Consider the following 24,934-nt stretch of genomic DNA (forward strand, 5'->3'; position numbering starts at 1 on the left):
GTGGCGCAGTGGTTGAGAGTTTGCCTGCTAATGCAGGGGACACGGGTTCGAGCCCTAGTCTGGGAAGATCCCACATGCCGCGGAGCAACTAGGCCCGTGAGCCACAACTACTGAGCCTGCGCGTCTGGAGCCTGTGCTCCGCAACAAGAGAGGCCGCGATAGTGAGAGGCCCGCGCACCGCGATGAAGAGTGACCCCCACTTGCCACAACTAGAGAAAGCCCTCGCACAGAAACGAAGACCCAACACAGCCAAAAATAAATTAATTAATTTAAAATATATACATATATATATATATATATATACATATATATATAGTGACAGACATGAATAAAAGGAGTGTACTCACCTCATATGCTGGAACATTATGCAAGCATTAAAAAGATTTGTAGCATCAGTATCTGTTGTCCTAGCATTGTTAGGTGAGAAAAACTGCTGACTGAGTGATGGGTATTATATGATCCCATTTCTGTAATTAAAATACCCCCACCCAGTCAAAAAAAAGGAAAAGAAAAAACTAGTACATGAACATGAAGAACAGTATGGATGGAAGGAAAACAAGTTGGATAAAAAGAAAGGTTAGGGACTTCCCTGTGGATAAGACTCCGAGCTCCCAATGCAGAGGTCCTGGGTTCGATCCCTGGTGAAGGAACTAGATCCCACATGCATGCCACAACTAAGCCCCGGAGAAACCAAATAAATAAATAAATAAAATTATGGTTTAAAAAAAGAATAAGCTTGGAGAAAGAAAGCAGAAAATCCACTACAAAAAAGGATTCATTTATTGGACAAATATCTATTGAGTTCCTTCCAAGTGGCATGCAGTGTTCCAGGAACTTGAGAAAAACCACTGGAAAATATTGGTTTTTTAAAATATTGATTCTAATGACACAGACATTCTAGTGGAGGGAGACAGATGACAATTAGAATAAACAAGTAAATGATGTAATGTAGGGTGGGGAAAGAGGAACGGGGAATGGCTTGCAATTTTAAATAGGATGGTCAGATCAAGCCTCATTGAGCAGGATGGCATTTGAGCAAAAGTTTGCAGTAAGTGAGAGAGTGGGCCAGGTGAATATCTAGGGAAAGAGCTTTCTAGGTAAGGAAAATGCCTGGCATGTTTGTGGAACAGCCAGTAGAGCACAGTAAGAAAGGGGGAAATGGGGGTGTTAATGGAACAAGATGCAAGTCACACAAGAAATAAACACTTTCATGTAAGAACATAAAAATAGGGACTTTGCTGGTGGTGCAGTGGTTAAGAATCTGCCTGCCAATGCAGGGAACACAGATTCAAGCCCTTGTCCAGGAAGATCCCACATGCCACAGAGCAGCTAAGCCCACGAGCCACAACTACTGAGCCTGTGTGCCACAGCTACTGAAGCCCACGTACCTAGAGCCCAAGCTCCACGATAAGAGAAGCCACCGCAGTGAGAAGCCTGCGCACTGCAACGAAAAAAAGAAATAAAGTCTTTTTAAAAAAAAAGAAAGAACATAAAAATATGAAGTTTGTCTCCTTTTTCTACAAGTTACAAAGAAAGAGCTAAATTATGTGTTTTTTACTTTTCTTTTTCCAAACTACATTATGCCCACAACACCTAAGTACATTAAGCCTAAAAGCCCTTCAATAAATATATGTTGGTTGATTAGAGTTTACCATGTCAGTGGACTTCACACACCTGTCCTAAGTGGAAACTTTCATTTCTGCTTCTGAAACATTAGGAAAGATTTTGCTGAAAGGACCCTTGATGAAGAAACAGTAAAAAAAGACTTGCAAAGTGGAGGTGGATTGAAGGCTTTCTCATTCTGCACTCTTAACTTTTCAAAAGAATACTGTCACTAAAACTCAAAAAGATTTTTTTTAAGTCATTGGTGGAAAATGTTACCATGTATATGAAGTGTAATAATAAAGTAATATAAGAAATATTTATTCAAAGAAGTGTTCAAGAAAGCAGTCTCCTTAAGAACCTAAACATTAAGATTCTCTCCTTGACCAAACCCTAGCCAGGTTCTTCTGAGACCTCTTCTCAACAGGGCCTCAACTTTAGCATATAAAGACTAACATAGTTTACAACAGCTCAAAGCCGCATCCTTGGAATGAGCCCAACTTCCCTTAAAGTGCCTATCTGAAAAAACTCAAGGCTGCCAAAAAAATTTAGTGTTAGTTCCAGCTAACAAATGAAGATAGAGTCCCTATCTTCTAGTCTTTGTGGAAGGACTGGAGACTAAATTTGATAAGTAGCAGTTAACGAAAGCAGAGGGATTTCACTTGCCTAACAGCTGCTTCTCAATTTTTGTAATCTTTCATTTCCCTGACTCTACTGGTCCCCTACTCATCCCCCCACCTCCATTCTCTCATTCTCCTTTTAAAACGTGAGATCACCTATGTACAAATCGAAGTTGATTTGAACATTTCCCTATTGCAACAGTATATCATTGATTAAAATTTAAATGTTGACAGGTGTCCAGCTTTGTATTCATACTGGACTTTTCCCCAGTGAAATACTAAATTACTGATAAAAGTTAAAATTTAACAAGTGTATGGCTTTTTTTGTCTATGACAACACTGAAATCAATAATTCTGCCACGTCTCCAGGTTATTTTTCTTCATTGGAACTACCTTAAGAAATTCATCTGCATATGCTGTTACTTCCAAACATCTCATTTCTTTCTTATTCTAAATAGTTTAAATGATATTTATTCTGTCCTAGGCAAGATAGGAAATTTAGAGGCAATATGAGAAAAGATAAACATATTTGATTACATAAAACATAAACATTTTCAGATGACAAGAGATAAAATTTTAAAAGTTAGGGGCTTCCCTGGTGGCGCAGTGGTTGGGAGTCTGCCTGCTAATGCAGGGGACACGGGTTCGAGCCCTGGTCTGGGAAGATCCCACATGCCACGGAGCAACTAGGCCCGTGAGCCACAGCTGCTGAGCCTGCGCGTCTGGAGCCTGTGCTCCGTGGCAGGAGAGGCCGCGATAGTGAGAGGCCCGCGCACCGCGATGAAGAATGGCCCCCACTTGCCGCAACTGGAGAAATCCCTCGCACAGAAACGAAGACCCAACACAGCCAAAAATAAATAAATAAATTATTTTTTTTTTTTTAAATTTTTAAGTTAAAAAAACAATGCATGAGAATGAATATTTGCCACGAAAATGACAGATAAGATGATGGTTTATATCACAAACATACAAAGAACTCTACAAATGGATAAGAAGAGGGAAACAACTCAATATAATTACAGACTAAGTACACAATTAGGTAAATCACAAAAGAGAAAGCAAGTGCCATTGGTCAAAAAGACAAGATGAAGAAATGCTCAACTACAGTAGTAGTTTAGATGAATGTAACGGCAAACAAGGAGATACCAGTTTTCATCAATCATACTGGGGGAAACTGCTGACTAAGAATAAGAATAATAACATCTTAATGCAGAAAAAAAGGTGGAGTAGACATAGAGCTCAGGTACTGACTTTGTTAGTGGGGGTGTGAATGACTAAAACCTTTTAAAAACAATTATTTATTAAGATACATAAAAAGATAATATTGGGTTGGCCAAAAAGTTCATTTGGGTTTTTCCGTAAGATGGTATGGAAAAAAAACGAATGAATTTTTTGGCCAACCCAGTATTTAATTCATAAATCCCATGTTTGGAAATCTACAGAGATAAAATAATTAGTCATAAGGGTATATGTACCAGGATGCTTACTGCAACACTGTTTGTAGTGGGGGGGGGGGGGGAACAGGTGTAAAATACTAGCAGACATAAGGGAGAAATTCACTGGAACACAAAAATATTGGGGAATTAAACACCAATATCACATCAATGGACAGATCTCCAGACAGAAAATCAATATAGAAACACTGTTCTTTTTTTTTTTTTTTTTTAATAATGTGAGTTGCTTTGGTTTTTTTTTTAATTTTTATTTATTTATTTATTTATTTTTGGCTGTGTTGGGTCTTCATTTCTGTGCGAGGGCTTTCTCCAGTTGCGGCAAGTGGGGGCCACTCTTCATCGAGGTGCACGGGCCTCTCACTGTCGCGGCCTCTCTTGTTGCGGAGCACAGGCTCCAGACACGCAGGCTCAGTAGTTGTGGCTCAAGGGCCTAGTTGCTCCGCGGCATGTGGGATCTTCCCAGACCAGGGCTCGAACCCGTGTCCCCTGCATCGGCAGGCAGATTCTCAACCACTGTGCCACCAAGGAAGCCCAGAAACACTGTTCTTAAACAACACAGTAAACCAGTTTGACTCAATAGATATATAAAGAAAATTGCATTCAAAACAGCAGAATACACACTCTTTTCAAGTATACCTGGAACATTCTCCAGGATAGATCACATGATAGTCCACAAAATAAGTCTCAGTAAAGTTTAAAAGATTGAAATCATGTCAAACATCTTTTCCAACCACGACACTATGAGACTAGAAATCAACTACAAGAAACAAAAAAGTGCAAAAAACACAGTGCAAACACGTGGAGGCTAAACAATATGCTACTGAACAACCAGTGGGTCACTGAAGAAATCAAAGAGGAAATCAAGAAATACCTGAAGACAAATGAAAAAACAAAAACGCAATGACCCAAAAGATATGGGACCCAGCAAAAGCCGTTGTAAGAGGGAAGTTTATAGTAATAGAAGCCCACCTCAGGAAACAAGAAAATTCTCTAATAAACAACCTAACCTTACACTTAAGGGAACTAGTAAAAGAACAAACAAATCCAAAGTTACTAGAAGGAAAGAATCATAAATAACAGAGCAGAATTAAATAAATAGAAACTAAAAAACAATAGAAACTACTAGTGAAACTAAGAGCTGGTTCGTTGAAAAGATAAAACAAAATTGATAAACCTTGAGCCAGACTCATCAAGAAAAAGAAGAGAGAGGGCCCAAATAAATAAACTCAGAAATGAAAAAGGAGAGGATACAACCAATACCACACAAATACAAAGCCTCATAAGAGAGTACTATGAACAATTATATGCCAATTAAATGGACAACCTAGAAGAAATGGACAAAATCCTAGGAATGTGCAATATCCCAAGGCTGAATCAGGAAGAAATAGAAAATATGAACAAACCAATTACCAGTAATTAAATTAAATCAGTAATCAAAACACTCCCAACAAACAAAAGTACAGGATCAGATAATGTCACAGGTGAATTCTACCAAATGTTTAGGGAAGAGTTAACATCTATCATTCTCAAACTATTCTTAAAAATTGCAGAGGAAGGAATACCTCCAAATTCATTCTATGAGGCCAGTATCACCCTGACACTAAAACCAGGCAAAGATATCACACACAAAAAGAAAATTACAGGCTAATGTCACTGATGAACATAGATGCAAAAATCCTCAACAAAATATGAGCAAACTGAATCCAACAATACTTTAAAAGGATCATACAACAAGATCAAGTGGGATTTATCCCAGGGATGCAAGGATAGTTCAATATCCAATAATCAGTAAATGTGATACACCAGAGTAACTGACTGAAAAATAAAAACCATATGATCATCTCAATAGATGCAGAAAAATGCTTTCAACATAATTTGAGACACATTTATGATTAAAACTCTGAACAAAGTGGGTATAGACGTTACATACCTCAACATAATAAAGGCCATATATGAGAAACCCACAGCTAACATCATAATCAATGATGAAAAGCTGAAAGCATTTCCTCTAAGACCAGGAGTAAGACAAGAATGCTCACTTTTGCCACTTTTATTCAACTAGTATTGGAAGTCCTAGCAACAGCAATCAAACAAGAATAAGAAATAAAAGGAATTCAAATTGGAAAGGAAGAAGTAACATTGTCACTGTTTGCAGATGACATGATACCATACACAGAAAATCCTGAAGATGCCACCATCTAGAGCTCATCAAGGAATTTTGTCAAGTTGCAGAATACAAAATTAATATACATAAATCAGTTGCATTTCCATATACTAACAATGAACTATCAGAAAAAGAAATTATGAAAATGGTCTTATTTACAGTCACATAAAAAAGAATAAAATGGGGGTTCCCTGGCGGTCCAGTGGTTAGGACTTGGCACTTTCACTGCCGTGACCCTAGGTTGAAACCCTGGTCTGGGAACTAAGATCCTGCAAGCTTCATGGTGTGTCAAAAAAAGAAAAAAGGAAAAAAAAAGAATAAACCACCTAGGAATAAACCTACCTATAAAATGCTGATGAAAGAAATTGAAAATGCCACAAACAGATGGAAAGATATACCATGTTCATGGATTGGAAGATTTCATATTGTTAAAACAAACATAGATTGTCCAAGGCAATATACAGATTCAAGGCAATCCCTATCAAAATACCAATGGCAGGGGCAGAGTCAAGATGGTGGAATGGGAGGACGTGGAGTGCACATCTCCCCACAACTAGGTACCTACCAGATGCTGGTGGGGGACCTCAACACCGAGGGACAGGAGGAACCCCCGAGTGACCAAGTAGGACGTGGGGGGGAGAGGGGGGGAGGAGAAGTGGAGGCTGGACAGGACAGGTGTCCCTGAGGGGTGGCTGGGGGAGGGGAGGGGCTCCCACACCTGGAGGGACACTTGGGGGTTCAGAAGATTGGGGGGGATGTGACTAGCATTTTCCCTACCCAGTAGGGCCCAGGGAAGACTGCTGGTGCCCTGGGTTGGGTCCTCTGCCTTCTGGGACCCCCTCCAGCTGCATGGGTCCTAGGGGCATGGAAGGGAGGGTGGGGGGAGAAAAAGAGGAGAGGGGGATGGGGAGGGACCCTCCAGGATCAGAGGATCAGGAGAGATGTAGCTACTTTCCCCTACCCACTCGGGCCCAAGGAGCCTCCTGGGGTCCCGGGCCTGGTCCTCCACCCTCCGAGGCAGGAGACATTCTGGGGCTCCTCCTGTCTCACTGATCCTAAGCTCCACTCCCACTCCCTGAGGGCCTTTTCCAGACACATGGGTCCTAAGCCTAGACCATGCCTCCTAAAGCCTGCCTCTGCCTAAGCCCCTCCCCCCAGAGCCATGGCCTTTTCTGGAATTTTTTTTTCCCTCTTTTTTTGCTTTTGTGGTTTTGTTTTACCTTCTGGTTGTTGTTCCATCTATATTTTTATTTTTCCTAACAGATCTGTTAGTTTCTAGTCTTACTTTATTTTTTTACTCTTTATTATTGTTCTGCTCCTTTTTTTTTTTTTTCCCACCCCGTGCAGCTTGCAGGATCTTGGTTCATGGGCCGGGGGTCAGGCCTGAGCTCCTGTGGTGGGAGCCCTGAGTCTGAACCACTGCACTAACAGAGAACCTCAGACCCCAGGGAATATTCATCAGAGTGAGGTCTCCCAGAGGTCCTCATCTCGGCATTAAGACCCAGCTCTACCCAACAGCCTGCAAACTCCAGTGCTGGAAGCCTCAGGCCAAACAAGCAGGAAGACAAGAACACAATCCCACCCATCAAAAAAAACCAAAATGAAAAGACAAAGAAATATGTTACAGATGAAGGAGCAAGGTAAAAACCTACAAGACCAAATAATGAAGAGGAAATAGGCAACCTGCCTGAAAAATAATTTAGAGTAACAATAGTAAAGATGATACAGATTCTCGGAAATAGAATGGAGGCATGGATCAAGAAAATACAAGAAAGGTTTAACAAAGACCTAGAAGAAGTAAAGAACAAACAAACAGAGATGAACAACACAATAACTAAAATGAAAAATATACTAGAAGAAATCAATAACAGAAAAACTGAGGTAGAAGAACAAATAAGAGAGCTGGAAGACAGAACGATGGAAATAACTGCCGAGGAGAAGAATAAAGAAAAAAAATGAAAGGAATTGGAGACAATCTCAGCGACCTCTGAGACAACATTAACTGCATCAACATTTGAATTATAGGTGGCCCAGAAGAAGAAGAGAAAAAGAAAGGGTCTGAGAAAATATTTGAAGAGATTATAGTCAAAAACTTCCCTAACATGGGAAAGGAAATAGCCACCCAAGTCCAGGAAGCACAGAGAGTCCCATACAGGATAAACCCTAGGAGAAACACAGCAAGATACATATTAATCAAACTAACAAAAATTGAATTCAAAGAAAAAATATGAAAAGCAGCAAGGGAAAAGCAAAAAATAATGTACAAGGGAATCCCCATAAGTTTATCAGCTGATTTTTCAGCAGAAACTCTTCAGGCCAGAAGGGAGTGGCAGGATATACTTAAAGTGATGAAAGAGAAAAACCTACAATCAAGATTACTCTACCCAGCAAAGATCTCATTCAGATTCAATGGAGAAAGCAAAAGCTTTACAGACAAGCAAAAGCTGAGAGAATTCAGCACCACCAAACCAGGTTTACAACAGTGCTAAAGGAACTTCTCTAGGTGGGAAACACAAGAGAAGAAAAAGACACACACAAAAAAACCTAGAATAATTAAGAAAATGGTAATAGGAGCATACATATCAATAATAACCTTGAATGTAAATGGATTAAATACCCCAACCAAAAGACACAGACTAGCTGAATGGATACAAAAATAAGACCCGTATGCTGACTCTTTGGTGGGGCTAATGGCAGACTCTGGGAGGGCTCACGCCAAGGAGTACTTCACAGAACTTCTGCTGCCAGTGTCCCTGTCCCAACAGTGAGCCACAGCCACCCCCTGCCTCTTCAGGAGACCCACCAACACTAGAAGTTTCCTATTTTTAACTTGAAGAGATAAGGAAGGAATACAAAGTAAGATCATCCTCCCCTTTTGGAAAACGGAGAAATGAAGAGTGAAAATCCTCAACTACAAGTATTTTACTTTAAATTATGGAAGTGAGTTCACAGATAAATGAGAAAGAGGGAGAAAACAGGAGATCAAGGCAGAGCTGACAGGAAGGGGATTAAGATGAGACGTGAATCCCCCTTGTGCCTCTCCATCATTCCTTCCCCTTCTTCCCCCTGTGGCCAGCAGAGCAGTGGATGAACAGAGCTGGAAAATGGAGCACAGGGTAAAGCCATGTAGCTGACAGGGTCTTGGTGCTGTGGCCAGGTGTCAGGCCTGTGCATCTGAGGTGACAGAGCCAAGTTCAGGATATTGGTCCACCAGAGACCTCCCAGCTCCACGTAATAACAAACAGCGAAAGCTGTCCCAGAGATCTCTATCTCAACGCTAAGACCCAGCTCCACTCAACAACCAGCAAGCTACAGTGCTGGACACCCTATGCCAAACAACTTGCAAGACAGGAACACCACCCCACCCATTAGCATACAGGCTGCCTAAAACCATAATAAGGTCACAGACACCCCCAAAACACACCACTGGACGTGGTCCTGCCCACCAGAAAGACAAGATCCAGCCTCATCCACCAGAACACAGACACCAGTCTCCTCCACCAGGAAGCCTACACAACCCATTGAACCAACCTTAGCTACTGGGGGCAGACACCAAAAATCAACGGGAACTACGAACATGCGGCCTGCAAAAAGGAGACCCCAAACACAGTAAGTTAAGCAAAATGAGAAGACAGAGAAACACACAGCAGATGAAGGAGCAAGGTAAAAACCCACCAGACCAAACAAATGAAGAGGAAATAGGCAGTCTACCCGAAAAAGAATTCAGAGTAATGAGAGTAAAGATGATCCAAAATCTTGGAAATAGAATGGAGAAAATACAAGAAACATTTAACAAGGACCTAGAAGAAATAAAGAGCAAACAAACAGTGATGAACAACACAATAAATGAAATTTAAACTTCTCTAGAAGGAATCAATAGCGGAATAACTGAGGCAGAAGAACAGATGAGTGACCTGGAAGATAAAATAGTGGAAATAACTACCGCAGAGCAGAATAAAGAAAAAAGAATGAAAAGAATTGAGGACAGTCTCAGAGACCTCTGGGACAACATTAAACGCACCAACATTCGAATTATAGGGGTCCCAGAAGAAGAAGAGAAAAAGAAAGGGACTGAGAAAACATTTGAAGAGATTATAGTTGAAAATTTCCCTAATATGGGAAAGGAAATAGTCAATCAAGTGCAGGAAGCACAGAGAGTCCCATACAGTATAAATCCAAGGAGAAACACACCAAGACACTTATTAATCAAACTATCAAAAATTAAATACAAAGAAAAAATATTAAAAGCAGCAAGGGAAAAACAACAAATAACATACAAGGGAATCCCCATAAGGTTAACAGCTGATCTTTCAGCAGAAACTCTGCAAGCCAGAAGGAGTGCCAGGACATATTTAAAGTGATGAAAGGGAAAAACCTACAACCAAGATTACTCTACCCAGCAAGGATCTCATTCAGATTCGACAGAGAAATTAAAACCTTTACAGACAAGCAAAAGCTAAGAGAATTCAACACCACCAAACCAGTTTTACAACAAATGCTAAAGGAACTTCTCTAGGCAGGAAACACAAGAGAAGGAAAAGACCTACAATAACAAACCCAAAACAATTAAGAAAATGGTAATAGGAACATACATATCAATAACTACCTTAAATGTAAATGGATTAAATGCTCCCACCAAAAGACCTAGACTGGCTGAATGGATACAAAAACAAGATCCGTATATATGCTGTCTACAATAGACCCACTTCAGACCTAGGGACACATACAGACTGAAAGTGAGGGGATGGAAAAAGATACTCCATGAAAATGGAAATCAAAAGAAAGCTGGAGTAGCAATTCTCATATCAGACAAAATGGACTTTAAAATAAAGACTATTACAGGAGACAAAGAAGGACAGTACATAATGATCAAGGGATCAATCCAAGAGAAGATATAACAATTATAAATATATATGCACCCAACATAGGAGCAACTCAGTACATAAGGCAAATGTTAACAGCCATAAAAGGGGAAATCGACAGTAACACAATCATAGTCGGGGACTTTAACACCCCACTTTCACCAATGGACAGATCACCCAAAATGAAAATAAATAAGGAAACACAAGCTTTAAATGATACATTAAACAAGATGGACTTAACTGATATTTATAGGACATTCCATTCAAAAACAACAGAATACACTGCCTTCTCAAGTGCTCATGGAACATTCTCCAGGATAGATCATATCTTGGGTCACAAATCAAGCCTTGGTAAATTTAAGAAAATTGAAACCGTATCAAGTATCTTTTCCAACCACAGTGCTATGAGACTAGATATCAATTACAGGAAAAAGTCTGTAAAAAATACAAACACATGGAGAGTAAACAATACACTACTAAATAACCAAGAGATCACTGAAGAAATCAAAGAGGAAATCAAAAAATACCTAGAAACAAATGACAATGGAAACACGACGGCCCAAAACCTATGGGATGTAGCAAAAGCAGTTCTAAGAGGGAAGTTTATAGCAATACAATCCTACCTCAACAAACAAGAAACATCTCAAATAAACAACCTAACCTTACACCTAAAGCAATTAGAGAAAGAATAACAAAAAACCCCAAAGTTAGCACAAGGAAAGAAATTATAAAGATCAGATCAGAAATAAATGAAAAAGAAATGAAGGAAACAGTAGCAAAGATCAATAAAACTAAAAGCTGGTTCTTTGAGAAGATAAACAAAATTGATAAACCATTAGCCAGACTCATCAAGAAATAAAGGGAGAAGGCGCAAATCAACAGAATTCGAAATGAAAGAGGAGAAGTAACCACTGACCCTGCAGAAATACAAAGGATCATGAGAGATTACTACAAGCAACCATATGCCGATAAAATGGACAACCTGGAAGAGATGGAAAAATTCTTAGAAAAGCACAACCTTCTGAGACTGAACCAGGAAGAAATTGAAAATATAAACAGACCAATCACAAGCACTGAAATTGAGACTGTGATTAAAAATCTTCCAACAAACAAAAGCCCAGGTCCAGATGGCTTCACAGGTGAATTCTATTAAACATTTAGAGAAGAGCTAACACCTATCCTTCTCAAACTCTTCCAAAATATAGCAGAGGGAGGAACATTCCCAAACTCATTCTACAAGGCCACCATCACCCTGATACCAAAACCAGACAAAGATGTCACAAAGAAAGAAAACTACAGACCAATATCACTGATGAACATAGATGCAAAAATCCTCAACAAAATACTAGCAAACAGAATCCAATAGCACATTAAAAGGATCATACACCATGATCAAGTGGGGTTTATCCCAGGAATGCAAGGATTCTTCAATGAATGCAAATCAATCAATGTGATACACCATATTAACAAATTGAAGGAGAAAAACCATATGATCATCTCAATAGATGCAGAAAAAGCTTTCAACAAAATTCAACACGCATTTATGATAAAAACCCTCCAGAAAGTAGGCACAGAGGGAACTTATCTCAACATAATAAAGGCCATATATGACAAACCCACAGCCAACATTGTTCTCAATGGTGAAATACTGAAACCATTTCTTCTAAGATCAGGAACAAGACAAAGTTGTCCACTCTCACCACTGTTATTCAATATAGTTTTGGAAGTTTTAGCCACAGCAATCAGAGAAGAGAAAGAAATAAAAGGAATCCAAATCAGAAAAGAAGAAGTAAAGCTGTCACTGTTTGCAGATGACATGATACTATACATAGAGAATCCTAAAGATGCTACCAGAAAACTACTAGAGCTTATCAATGAATTTGGTAAAGTAGCAAGATACAAAATTAATGCACAGAAATCTCTTGCATTCCTATACACTAATGATGAAAAATCTGAAAGAGAAATTAAGGAAACACTCCCATTTACCATTGCAACAAAAAGAATAAAATACCTAGGAATAAACCTACCTAAGGAAACAAAAGACCTGTATGCAGAAAACTATAAGGCACTGAATAAAGAAATTAAAGATGATACAAGCAAATGGAGAGATATGCCATGTTCTTGGATTGGAAGAATCAACATTGTGAAAATGACTATACTACCCAAAGCAATCTACAGATTCAATGCAACCTCTATCAAAATACCACTGGCATTTTTCACAGAACTAGAATAAAAAATTTCACAATATGTATGGAAACACAAAAGACCCCAAATAGCCAAAGCAATCTTGAGAAAGAAAAACAGAGCTGGAGGAATCAGGCTCCTGGACTTCAGACTATACTACAAAGCTTCAGTAATCAGACAGTATGGTACTGGCACAAAAACAGAAATATAGATCAATGCAACAGGATAGAAAGCCCAGAGATAAACCCATGCACATAAGGTCACCTTATTTTTGACAAAGGAGGCAAGAATATACAATGGAGAAAAGACAGCCTCTTCAGTAAGTGGTGCTGGGAAAACCGGACAGCTACTTGTAAAAGAATGAAATTAGAACACTCCCTAACACCATACACAAAAATAAACTCAAAATGGGTTAGAGACCTAAATGTAAGGCCAGACACTATAAAACTCTTAGAGGAAAACATAGGCAGAACACTCTGTGACATAAATCACAGAAAGATCCTTTTTGACCCACTTACTAGAGAAATGGAAATGAAAACAAAAGTAAACAAATGGGACCTAATGAAACTTAAAAGTTTTTGCACAGCAAAGGAAACCATAAACACGATGAAAAGACAACTCTCAGAATGGGAGAAAATATTTGCAAATGAAGCAACTGACAAAGGATTAATCTCCAAAATTTACAAGCAGCTCATGCAGCTCAATATCAAAAAAACAAACAACCCAATCCAAAAATGGGCAAAAGACCTAAATAGACATTTCTCCAAAGAAGATATGAAGATTGCCAACAAACACATGAAAGGATGCTCAACATCACTAATTATTAGAGAAATGCAAATCAAAACTTCAATGAGGTATCACCTCACACCAGTCAGAATGGCCATCATCAAAAAATCTACAAACAATAAATGCTGGAGAGGGTGTGGAGAAAGGGGAACCCTCTTGCACTGTTGGAGGGAATGTAAATTGATACAGCCACTATGGAGAACAGTATGGAGGTTCCTTAAAAAACTAAAAATAGAACTACCATACGACCCAGCAATCCCACTACTGGGCATATACCCTGAAAAAACCATAATTCAAAAAGAGTCATGTACCACAATGTTCACTGCAGCTCTCTTTACAATAGCCAGGACATGGAAGCAACTTAAGTGTCCATCAACAGAAGAATGGATAAAGAAGATGTGGCATATATATACAATGGAATATTACTCAGCCATAAAAAGAAACGAAATTGAGTTATTTGTAGTGAGGTGGATGGACCTGGAGTCTGTCATACAGAGCGAAGTAAATCAGAAAGAGAAAAACAAATACTGTATGCTAACACATATATATGGAATCTAAAAAAAAAAAAAGGTTCTGAAGAACCTAGGGTCAGGACAGGAATAAAGATGCAGACGTAGAGAATAGACTTGAGGACATGTGGAGGGGGAAGGGTAAGCTGGGATGAAGTGAGAGAGTGGCATGGACTTATATATACTACCAAATGTAAAATAGATAGCTAGTGGGAAGCAGCCACATAGCACAGGGAGATCAGCTCCGTGCTTTGTGACCACCTAGAGGGGTGGGATAGGGAGGGTGGGAGGGAGACACAAGAGGGAGGAGATATGGTGATGTATGTATACATATAGCTGATTCACTTTGTTGTACAGCAGAAACTAACACAACACTGTAAAGCAATTATACTCCAATAAAGATGTAAAAAACAAAACAAAACAAAACTGCAATCAGGTATCTTCACCCTAGTCAGAATGACCATCATCAAATATTCTACAAACAATAAATGCTGAAGAGGGTGTGGAGAAAAGGGAACCCTCTTGCACTGTTGGTGGGAATGTAAATTGATACAGCCACTGTGGAGAACAGTATGGAAGTTCCTTAAAAAATTAAAACTAGAACTACCATATGACCCAGCAATCCCACTATTGGGCATATACCCTGAGAAAACCATAATTCAAAATGATACATGTACCCCAATGTTCATTGCAGCACTATTTACAGTAGCCAGGACATGGAAACAACCTAAATGTCAAACAACAGATGAATGGATAAAGAAGATGTAGTACATATATACAGTGGAATATTACTCAGCCATAAAAAGGAACAAAATTTGGTCATTTGTAGAGATGTGGATGGACCTAGAGTCTGTCATACATAGTGAAGTAAGCCAGAAAGAGAAAAACAAATATCATATATTAACACATATATGTGGAATCTAGAAAAATGGTACAGATGTACCTATTTGCAGGGCAGGAATAGAGATGTAGACATAGAGAACGGACATGTGGACACAGGGGCAGGAAGGGGAGGGTGGGACGAATTGGGAGATTAGGATTAACATATATACACTACCACATAAAATAGATAGCTAGTGGGAACATGTTATAATGCACAGGAAGCTCAGTTCAGTGTTCTGTGATGACCTAATTGGTGGGATGGGGGGGGTGGGAGGGAGGTCCAAGAGGGAGGGTATATAGGTATACATATAGCTGATTCACTTCATCTTACAGCAGAAACTAACACAATATTGTAAAGCAATTAAACTCTAATAAAATATAAAAATAAAAAAATTAAAATGTCTGAGAAAAAAAATACCAATGGCATTTTTCCCAGAACTAGAACAAATAATTTTTAAATTTTTATGGAGACACAAAAAACCCTGAATAGACAAAACAATCTTGAGAAAGAACAGAACTTCAGATATCATACTCCTTGACTTCAGACTATACTACAAAACCACAGTAATGAAAACAGTATGATAATGGCACCAAAAAATGACAGATAGATCAATGGAACAAAATGGAGAGCCCAGAAATGAACCCATACTTTTATGGGCAATCAATCTATGACAAAGGAGGCAAGAACATACAATGGGGAAAGAACGTCTTCGGTAAATGGCAATGGGAAATGTGGACAGCTACAAAGACTCAACTCAGCCAATAAATAAATAAATTTATAAAATAAAAAAAAAAGCGACTTCCCTGGTGACGCAGTGGTTAAGAATCCCCCTGCCAATTCAGGGGACACAGGTTCGAGCCCTGGTACAGGAGGATCTCACATGCCGTGGAGCAACCAAGCCCATGCACCACAACTACTGAGCCTGCACTCTAGAGCCTGTGAGCCACAACTACTGAGCCTGTGAGCCACAACTACTGAAGCCTGCACGCCTAGAGCCCATGCTCCACAACAAGAGAAGCCACCGCAATGAGAAGCCCACGCACTGCAACACAGAGTAGCCCCCACTCGCCGCAACTAGAGAAAGCCCACGTGCAGCAACGAAGACCCAACACAGCCAAAAATAAATAAACTTAAAAAAAAATCATTTTGCATGTAGCTCTTTTTTTACAGAGCTACATGCAAAATAATTAAACTGGAGTACTTTGTCACAGCATGCAAAAAAATAAATTCAAAAAGGATTAAAGACCTAAATGTAAAACCTGAAATCATAAAATTCTTGAAGAAAACATATAACTCTTTGACATTGGTCATAGCAATATTTTTTGGATGTGTTTCCTCAGGCAAGGGAAACAAAAGCAAAAATAAGTAAATAGGACTACATCAAACTACGAACTTTTCCACAGAGAAAGAAACTATCAACAAAATGAAAAGGTCACCAACTCAACTGGAGAACATATTTGCAAATGTTATATACAATAAGGAGTTAATATCCAAAATATACAAAGAACTCACATAACTCAAAATCAAAAAAACAAACGAGCCCATTAAGAAATAGGTAGAGGACCTGACAAGACATTTTTCCAAAGAGGACATATAGATTGTCAATAGGCACATGAAAAGATGCTCAGCTTCACTAATCATCAGGAATGCAAATAAAAATCACAATGAGATATCACCTCACACCTGTCAGAATGGGTATCATCAAAATGACAACAATGGGAAATTCCCCAGTGGTTCAGTGGTTAGAACTCCAAACTCTCACTGCCGAGGTCCTGGGTTCGATCCCTGGTGGGGGAACTAAGAACCCACAAGCCAAGCGGTATCGCCAAAACAAACAAAAAATATTACAGCAAATAACAAGTGTTGGTGAGGATGTAGAGAAAAGGAAACTGCTGTGCACTGATGGTGGGCATATGACCTGGGCAGCCACTATGGTAAACAGTTTGAATATTCAAAAAAAGTTTTACAGAATTCCCTGGCTGCCCAGTGGTTAGGACTCTGTGCTTTCACTGCCAAAGACCTGGGTTCGATCCCTGGTAGGGGAAATAATCCCACAAGGTGGGCAGCACGCCTCCCCCCCAAAAAAAAAATTTACGATATAACTACTATACAATCCAGCTGCTTCACTTCTGAGTATTTATCAGAAAAAAACAAAACACTAATTCAAAAAGATATGTGCACCCTCATGTTCATTGCAGCATTATTTACAATAGCCAAGATATGGAAGCATCTTTTTATTAAAAATTTTATTGGAGTATAGTTGATTTACACTGTATTAGTTTCAGGTGTACAGCAAAGTAAATCAGTTATATATATACATATATCCACTCTTTTTTTTATTCTTTTCCCATATAGGCCATTACAGAGTATTGAATAGAGTTCCCTGTGCTATAGAGCAGGTCCTTATTTGTTATCTATTTTACATATAGTAGTGTGTACATGTCAATCCCAATCTTCCAATTTGTCCCTCCCCACCCTTACCCACTGGTAACTGTAAGTTTGTTTTCTACATCTGTGACTCTATTTCTGTTTCATAGATAAGTTCATTTGTACTCTTTTCTTAGATTCCACATATAAGTGATATCATATGATATTTGTCTTTCTCTGACTTACTTCACTCAGTATGACAATCTCTAGGTCCATCCATGTTGCTGCAAATGGCATTATTCCATTCTTTTTTATGGCTGAGTAATATTCCATTGTATATATGTACCATATCTTCTTCATTCATTCCTCTGTTGATGGACGTTTAGCTTGGAAGCATCTTAAGTGCCCAGCAATAGATGAATGGATAGAGACGTATATAAATATACATACATATAGATATATATATTTACTATATATAATGAATATATAAAATAAATATATATAGAAAAAATATATAGAAAGAAATATATTAGAGATATATAAAAGTATATATTAGATATTCCTTCCTATATATTATGTAGCAAGGAATATATTATACATAATATATATAAAGGAATATTACTGAGCCAGAAAAAAGAATGTAATCATGACATTTGTGACATCATGGATGGACCCAGAGGGAATTATGCTAACTGAAATAAATCAGACAGTGAAAGATAAACACTGTACTATTTCACATATATGTGGAATCTAAAAAACCAAACAAATGAACACACATAACAAAACAGAAACACAATCATAGTTACAGAGAATGAACAGGTAATTGTCAGAGGAGAGGTCATGGGAAGGAGTGAAATAGGTGAGGGAGATTAAAAGGTACAAAAACAAACAAATAAAAAACAGGTGAAACCTGAATGTATGTCAATGAATGCCATTTATCACTTATTCAATTTGCCACAGAAAAAATTGTGGCATATTCTGTGGACTCTTTGCTGCTTTTAAAATAACAATTAATTAGATACATATTAGTTGAACTGGAGAATATCTATGATGCAAGTTTAAGCGAGAAAAGGAAGTTGCAAGTAATATCCATGGTGTAACCACATTTTTTAAAATAACAAAACTCCAAAGTACTTATATACATGTGCATCTGTATGCACGCAAAGTTAAGATGTGGAAGCTTACAAACTAATGGGGGGAGGATAAGGTGATTATTAATCATTTCCTTATTTATCTACATTGTTTCACTTGTGACAGTGAGCATGTGTTACTTCTCTGAAAATAAAATAAGGTCCTTTAAGAAAAAGTAAAAAATAAGAGAAATCTCCCAAGGAAGAACATAGAAAATGGACCAGTGTGGCTAACGGGGGCCAAAAATAAAATGGGGCAGGCAGTCATGACAGACCTGGGGTTCAGTCACATACTCCGTGTTCGTAGAAAAACCACGAACAGAAACTTTAAAGGCTTTTATTCTGCTAAGGGTCCTACTTAGAAAAGCCCCAATCAAGAAGCTCCAATGACAGCCAATCATTGATCATGATGGGAGGACTTGCAGTCAGTCTGCAAGGGCCATCCAATCCCCTTACAAGTCTCCCAGCTATGGCTTCTGAGGGTTTCACTTTTAAAAATCCCTCACCCCTTTCCCTCACTGAGAACACAATTTCAGTTTCAGCTGAGGGCTGCGTATCCCCAGTTTGCAAACCTTGTGAACAATAAAGCTGTCTTTTTGCTTCAAGATAACCCTGATTCTTTTCTGGATGTCATTTCTAATTTAGGACAACACAGTTGTAACTTTAATACTTTATTAAAGTTTTTAATAAAGCTTTTAAAATAAATATAATAAAATAATAAAGTTTTAACAAACTTTTCAAAGCTTAAAAAAATACTTCTGCTCTGTCCATAGGAAGGAATTTTATTTGGGAAAAAACAGAAAGGAATGAAGTATTTTCTTTTAATTTTGGTTGCGTTGGGTCTTCGTTGCTGCACGCGGGCTTTCCTTAGTTGCATCGAGCGAAGGCTACTCTTCGTTGGGTGCGCGGGCTTCTCACTGCAGTGGCTTCCCTTGTTCCGGAGCACGGGCTCTAAGCTTGCGGGCTTCAGTAGTTCTGGCACACGGGCTCAGTAGTTGTGGCTCGTGGGCTCTAGAGCACAGGCTCAGTAGTTGTGGTGCATGGGCTCAGTAGTTGTGGCCCACTAGCTTAGTTGCTCCACGGCATGTGGGATCTTCCTGGACCACGGCTCGAATCCGTGTCCCCTGCATTGGCAGGCGGATTCTTAACCACTGCGCCACCAGGGAAGCCCAGGAATGGGGTATTGAAACATGCTATAACATAGATGAACCATAAAAGCATAATGCTAAGTGAAATAAGCCTGTCACAGAGGACCGCATATTTTATTATTCTGTTTATACTGATGAAATAATATTATTTTTAAGGCAAGACAAGAAAATTTTTTTTTTTTTAAATACAAATGATCTCCCCAAGAGAAGACACTTTTTTTTTTTTTTTTTTTTTTTATTTATGGCTGTGTTGGGTGCGAGGGCTCTCTCTAGTTGCGGCAAGCGGGGGCCACTCTTCATCGCGGTGTGCGGGCCTCTCACTATCGCGGCCTCTCTTGTTGCGGAGCACAGGCTCCAGACGCGCAGGCTCAGCAATTGTGGCTCACGGGCCTAGTTGCTCTGCGGCACGTGGGATCTTCCCAGACCAGGGCTCGAACCCGTGTCCCCTGCATTGGCAGGCAGACTCTCAACCACTGCGCCACCAGGGAAGCCCAGGACAAGAAAATTTTTAAACATAAAATTCTCTCTCTGCCTGTTTGGGCTACTACCCCTCTTGCACTGTACATCTGTATGATCCATTAACCAGATCTCTTTAGCAGATGTAGGAATGCCTGCTCAACCATAAAAACAATTTTTTCCTGGTGCCAGCAAGGTAACTTCTTAGGATATAACATTTATTTTTTAATCTTGTAAGGGGTCACCAATTACCCACTTCTTGCCTTACACAAGGAGATCTGAACTACATAGACTGTCAATACATCATTTGATATATAACCTTTTGTCACCAAAATGTATATAACTGTGCTTTAACTTCTAAGGGGCAAAACAGTCCTCAGAGCTTTCTGAAAGACTGTCTTCTATTGGCTCGAATAAAATTCTTTATTTCCTTCTTAGATTGACTACTAATAATTTTTCATAGACATTTTGCATGGCATAGCCAGCAGGATATCAGAGATACCCATCAGAGGACAACTGGAGACTACCTGAACTGGTTGTTGTTCAGTACCAGCTCAGGTCCTTTGAGTTCCACTGGCTTCTCAGTACTTAGCAGGTGTTCCAGTGAGCTCTCCTGATATCCAGATCTTATTGTTTTAAGTGATGGTCCTACAAATTTTATTCAAGCTGATTTTACTTAAGACTTGGAGTCTTAAGGAGCACTGGTACATTTCTTAGGTAGGGACTTAGGGGTATCTGGGTGGGAGGCTCAGGGAAACCCAGATAGGTGGCCAGGTTTTTGTTAAATTTGGCTTAGTTGAAAAACAAGTAGATATATGGTCTGAACAAACGGCTAGTGAAATGAGAAGCTGAATTATTCCACTCCGAAGAAAAGGGACATTTGCTCCTTCTGGCCACAAGGTGTCCTCAGGCAACTGAGAACTTAGTGGAAATGTCTGAGGATTAATCCTTGTGACGTGGAGCAGTCTCACAGGGAATCCCAGTACAACTATTAAGTCATTTCTGCTCTTCCTGAGACACATGATGTAAAGACTGATCATCTAGTGCTCTGAGCACCCAAAGCAGTTTTAGACTATCAGAGGGAAAAACAGAGACATGTAAAAGAGTCAAACCAATCCAAGGTTAACTCTCTGAGGAGCTAGACTCAGAAGCAGCACGTATGCGATCCACCACACTGTTCTCAGAAAGGTGTTGAATTAGGCTACCAAATTAATAATGGGAAATTGTTCCTCAAAGGCCAAACAGCTCCCTGACAGACAGGCACCTATGGGAACCCCTGCTGGGCTTATGTATCACACTTATGGAACTGATACCTGCAAGAGCTTACTTAGTTGGGAACTGTGGAAAGTCACGCCCTGAAAATGACCAAGATGCAGCTCTTTCTGACATTCCCAAACTGGCTTTGCATATGCAGTTATATAATGCCAGCTTGATAAACATCTTCTCAGAATTCGGACCCTAAGGGAACAAGATCTTCTAGGAGGGACTTGCTTTTCTCTCCCTATGCCTTGAGATGTAAATGTTCTACCAGGACTCTCAGGAACTCTTACCTTACTCTTATCTAAACCATCTCCAATTCCTGAGACTGAGAGGAAAAAAGGTGGAAAAGAGGCCTTTGTAAACTCATGCAGATAAACTTAACTTACTCCAATTGCTATTTACAAACTAGTGAGTTTATATTGTAATACCTGATTCATGACTAGATTTGAAAATGAAGCTATGAGATCTTTGGTTGTGTCTGTCTATACGTGTGTACGTTATAGATATGATATATCTTTACCTTCAGATGGCTTTACCAAAATTAAATGCCAATTAATGTAAATTAGCTCTATTTAATTGGCTTAAATAAAACTAAGCTCTTATGTAAATACTCAGAAATATAAAAGAAACTAACCCAAATGAATTTCAGGTTCACATGATCTGTAAAATATTTAATGTTAAATTAATATTTGGTATCAAAATTAGTTTAAATTTTTTGGTTTAACTGACAACAGATATGTCTGTGGAACCATCAACATTAAGTACTAGGTTTACTAGAAGTCAGATAAGATCTTATAATCTCTGTTAAAAAATTTGCCAGCAAGAAAAAGAACTTGATTTGATGAAACCAAGTTTCTTTGTCAATTGCATTGTAATTCGATCTTTAACCATACCTTTGTTTTTTTTTTTTTTGGCTGTGTTGGGTCTTCGTTTCTGTGCGAGGGCTTTCTCTAGTTGTGGGGAGCGGGAGCCACTCTTCATCGCGGTGCGCGGGCCTCTCACTGTCACGGCCTCTCGTTGCGGAGCACAGGCTCCAGATGCACAGGCTCAGTAGTTGTGGCTCACGGGTCCAGTTGCTCCGCGGCATGTGGGATCTTCCCAGACCAGGGCTTGAACCCATGTCCCCTGCATTGGCAGGCAGATTCTCAACCACTGCGCCACCAGGGAAGCCCAGACCATGCCTTTTAAAGTCTTTTTATCATTTACGGACAGCTATTGTTGTACTCCGATGCTTTTGAAAAAAAATGCTTCATCTTCAAGAATATTCATAGAAAGAACCTTTTGACAAGTACAGGTTTCTGATATCTTTCAAATCATACCACTAATCTGGGTAAGAAATTAAAGAGTTCTAATGGAAAACCAAATGGCTTCATAAACTGTTAACAGATGATCAAGATCAACAAGGATTAGCTACATAGGACTGAGTGAACTGATGAATAGGGTTATAATTTTTATGGCTTTTTGTCTGAAATATTTTTGGCTTTTAATCTTTGTTTTCCAGTTTTAAGGAAATCTTTCCTCTTAAGCTAATAATGACTTATAGCAACTTGGTAAGTTGTACGTTTTTAAGCAGAATTGAAATATTTATCCTTTCTCTCAACTTAATTACTCCAGAATTTGGAAAGTCTTAGTGAATATTCTTATTTTTAGGCAATATAGTTATTTGTATAAGTTCAATAAGAATCTGTTCTCCTTATAACAGGACATAATTGGAAACATTGGTTATATTACCATGGCTTTGACTGGAATGTTGTATTACAGAATATGATAGAATCAGATACGACCAAATAACTTTAAAGAACTAAGGTGAACTTTATGGAGCTATAAAGCCCCTTGGAAAACAACCTGGTACCCTGCTTTCAGTGTTCTCAGCAGCCTTACCAGGTAAATAAAGAAGTCCACCTGCTGGCTGGTGCAGGAATCTCAAGATATTTTGGGGACCTTGAGAAGAGAGGAATTCACCCAAATCTATAGATACCACAGGCAGAATCTGATAGCAAGCCCTTGATGTGGCTTGCCCACCCTTGACAGGCCTTTTAAAAGTTTAACCTGAGATTCCTTATGAAAACTTCCAGCAAAGCCAATTTAAAGAGCCTATATAATCAATTACACTTATGTAAATAATTAAGATGTTTACTGAAACCAGGCTTATTTTGCAAACAAATTAGTCTTAATTTGGCTATATTTGGTGGAAATGAGGATAATTTTAGAGAGAAAAATTACTTGTGGATATTAAATTCTAGTGCTGTTCGTGCCTTTGGGGTTTTATATTTACTACCTAAGACTCACTTCCTGAAGGGCTCCTCATTACTATGTTATATTATTGTAAAGTTTAATTAAATTTTTAAAGGATATTTTAAGTTTCTTTCTGAAGCTTATCCCAGTAGTCTGTCTTTGGGCAAAGATCAGGTGCCCCATGACCTGCAACCAGGCAGATTATGCATACTGGGAAAGACATTATTTAAAGAGCCATCTCCAACCTAGATAGAAAGACCCTTACCAGGTACACTTGACTAGCTCATACACAGTAAAACTAAAGGAAATTGACTTTTGGATTCTTATTTCCCACTTTAGAAGGGCCCTGCACTGGGCTGGTCTATAGAGAAGACTGCTGACCTCAACTCACTTTAAAACAGTACTCAAATAGAAGAGAAACTACACCCACACTAGGACAAGAAGACAATGACATCAGAAGTAGACAGCTATCTTGAGATGCTGGACCTGACTTATATGATTATTTATAGTGTTTTATTGATTTCGTGGACTTTTGCATATATCAATTTTTTTCTATCATGGGCACAAAGCCTAAGTAGGGTTTAAAATTAATTCAATTGTTGGCTTTACAGTCAATAATCTGCGACTGATTCTTCTGGGTGTACCTTGGTGGATTTTTTCTCTCCAAGACTCTAACTGGATGGCCCTTAGAAATTTTATTTTAGAAGAAAGATATGCTAGGACTGTGCCAGCTACCACTGATATCACTAAGTGGGACCCTCTTATTCAGCCAGTTAATGACATTTGTTCAGAACCTGACTATAAATACTCCTTTTCACTAGATATTAAATATGTTACTTAGGGCTTCCCTGATGGCACAGTGGCTGGGGGTCCGCCTGCCAATGCAGAGGACACGAGTTTGAGCTCTGGTCCGGGAAGATTCCACATGCCGCGGAGCAGCTAAGCCCGTGAGCCACAACTACTGAGCCCACTTGCCACAACTACTGAGGCCCGTGCGCCTGGAGCCTGTGCTCCGCAGCGGGAGAGGCCACTGCAATGAGAAGCCCGTGCACCACAATGAGGCGTGGCCCCTGCTCCCCGCAACTAGAGAAAAGCCCGTGCGCAGCAACGAAGACCCAATGCAGCCAAAAATATAATAAAAATAAAATTAATTGATTAAAAAAAGAGGTAATGATTATAAATTTATATATATATATATATATATATATATATATATATATATATATATATGTTACTTAGCTCCTACTAGGATCCACTGGATTTATCGAACAATT

At 39.1% G+C, this 24,934-nt stretch overlaps 1 long non-coding RNA gene across 1 annotated transcript in view; it reads right to left on the reverse strand.

Moving 5' to 3' along the window:
• The window catches only part of LOC309611685, a 732,894-nt gene that overhangs the window by 606,844 nt on the left and 101,116 nt on the right, over positions 1-24,934 (reverse strand). The gene's annotated exons all lie outside the window — the stretch shown is intronic.

Source organism: Balaenoptera borealis, assembly GCF_965194805.1.
Source record: "Balaenoptera borealis genome assembly, chromosome: 15".
Taxonomy (NCBI): domain Eukaryota; kingdom Metazoa; phylum Chordata; class Mammalia; order Artiodactyla; family Balaenopteridae; genus Balaenoptera; species Balaenoptera borealis.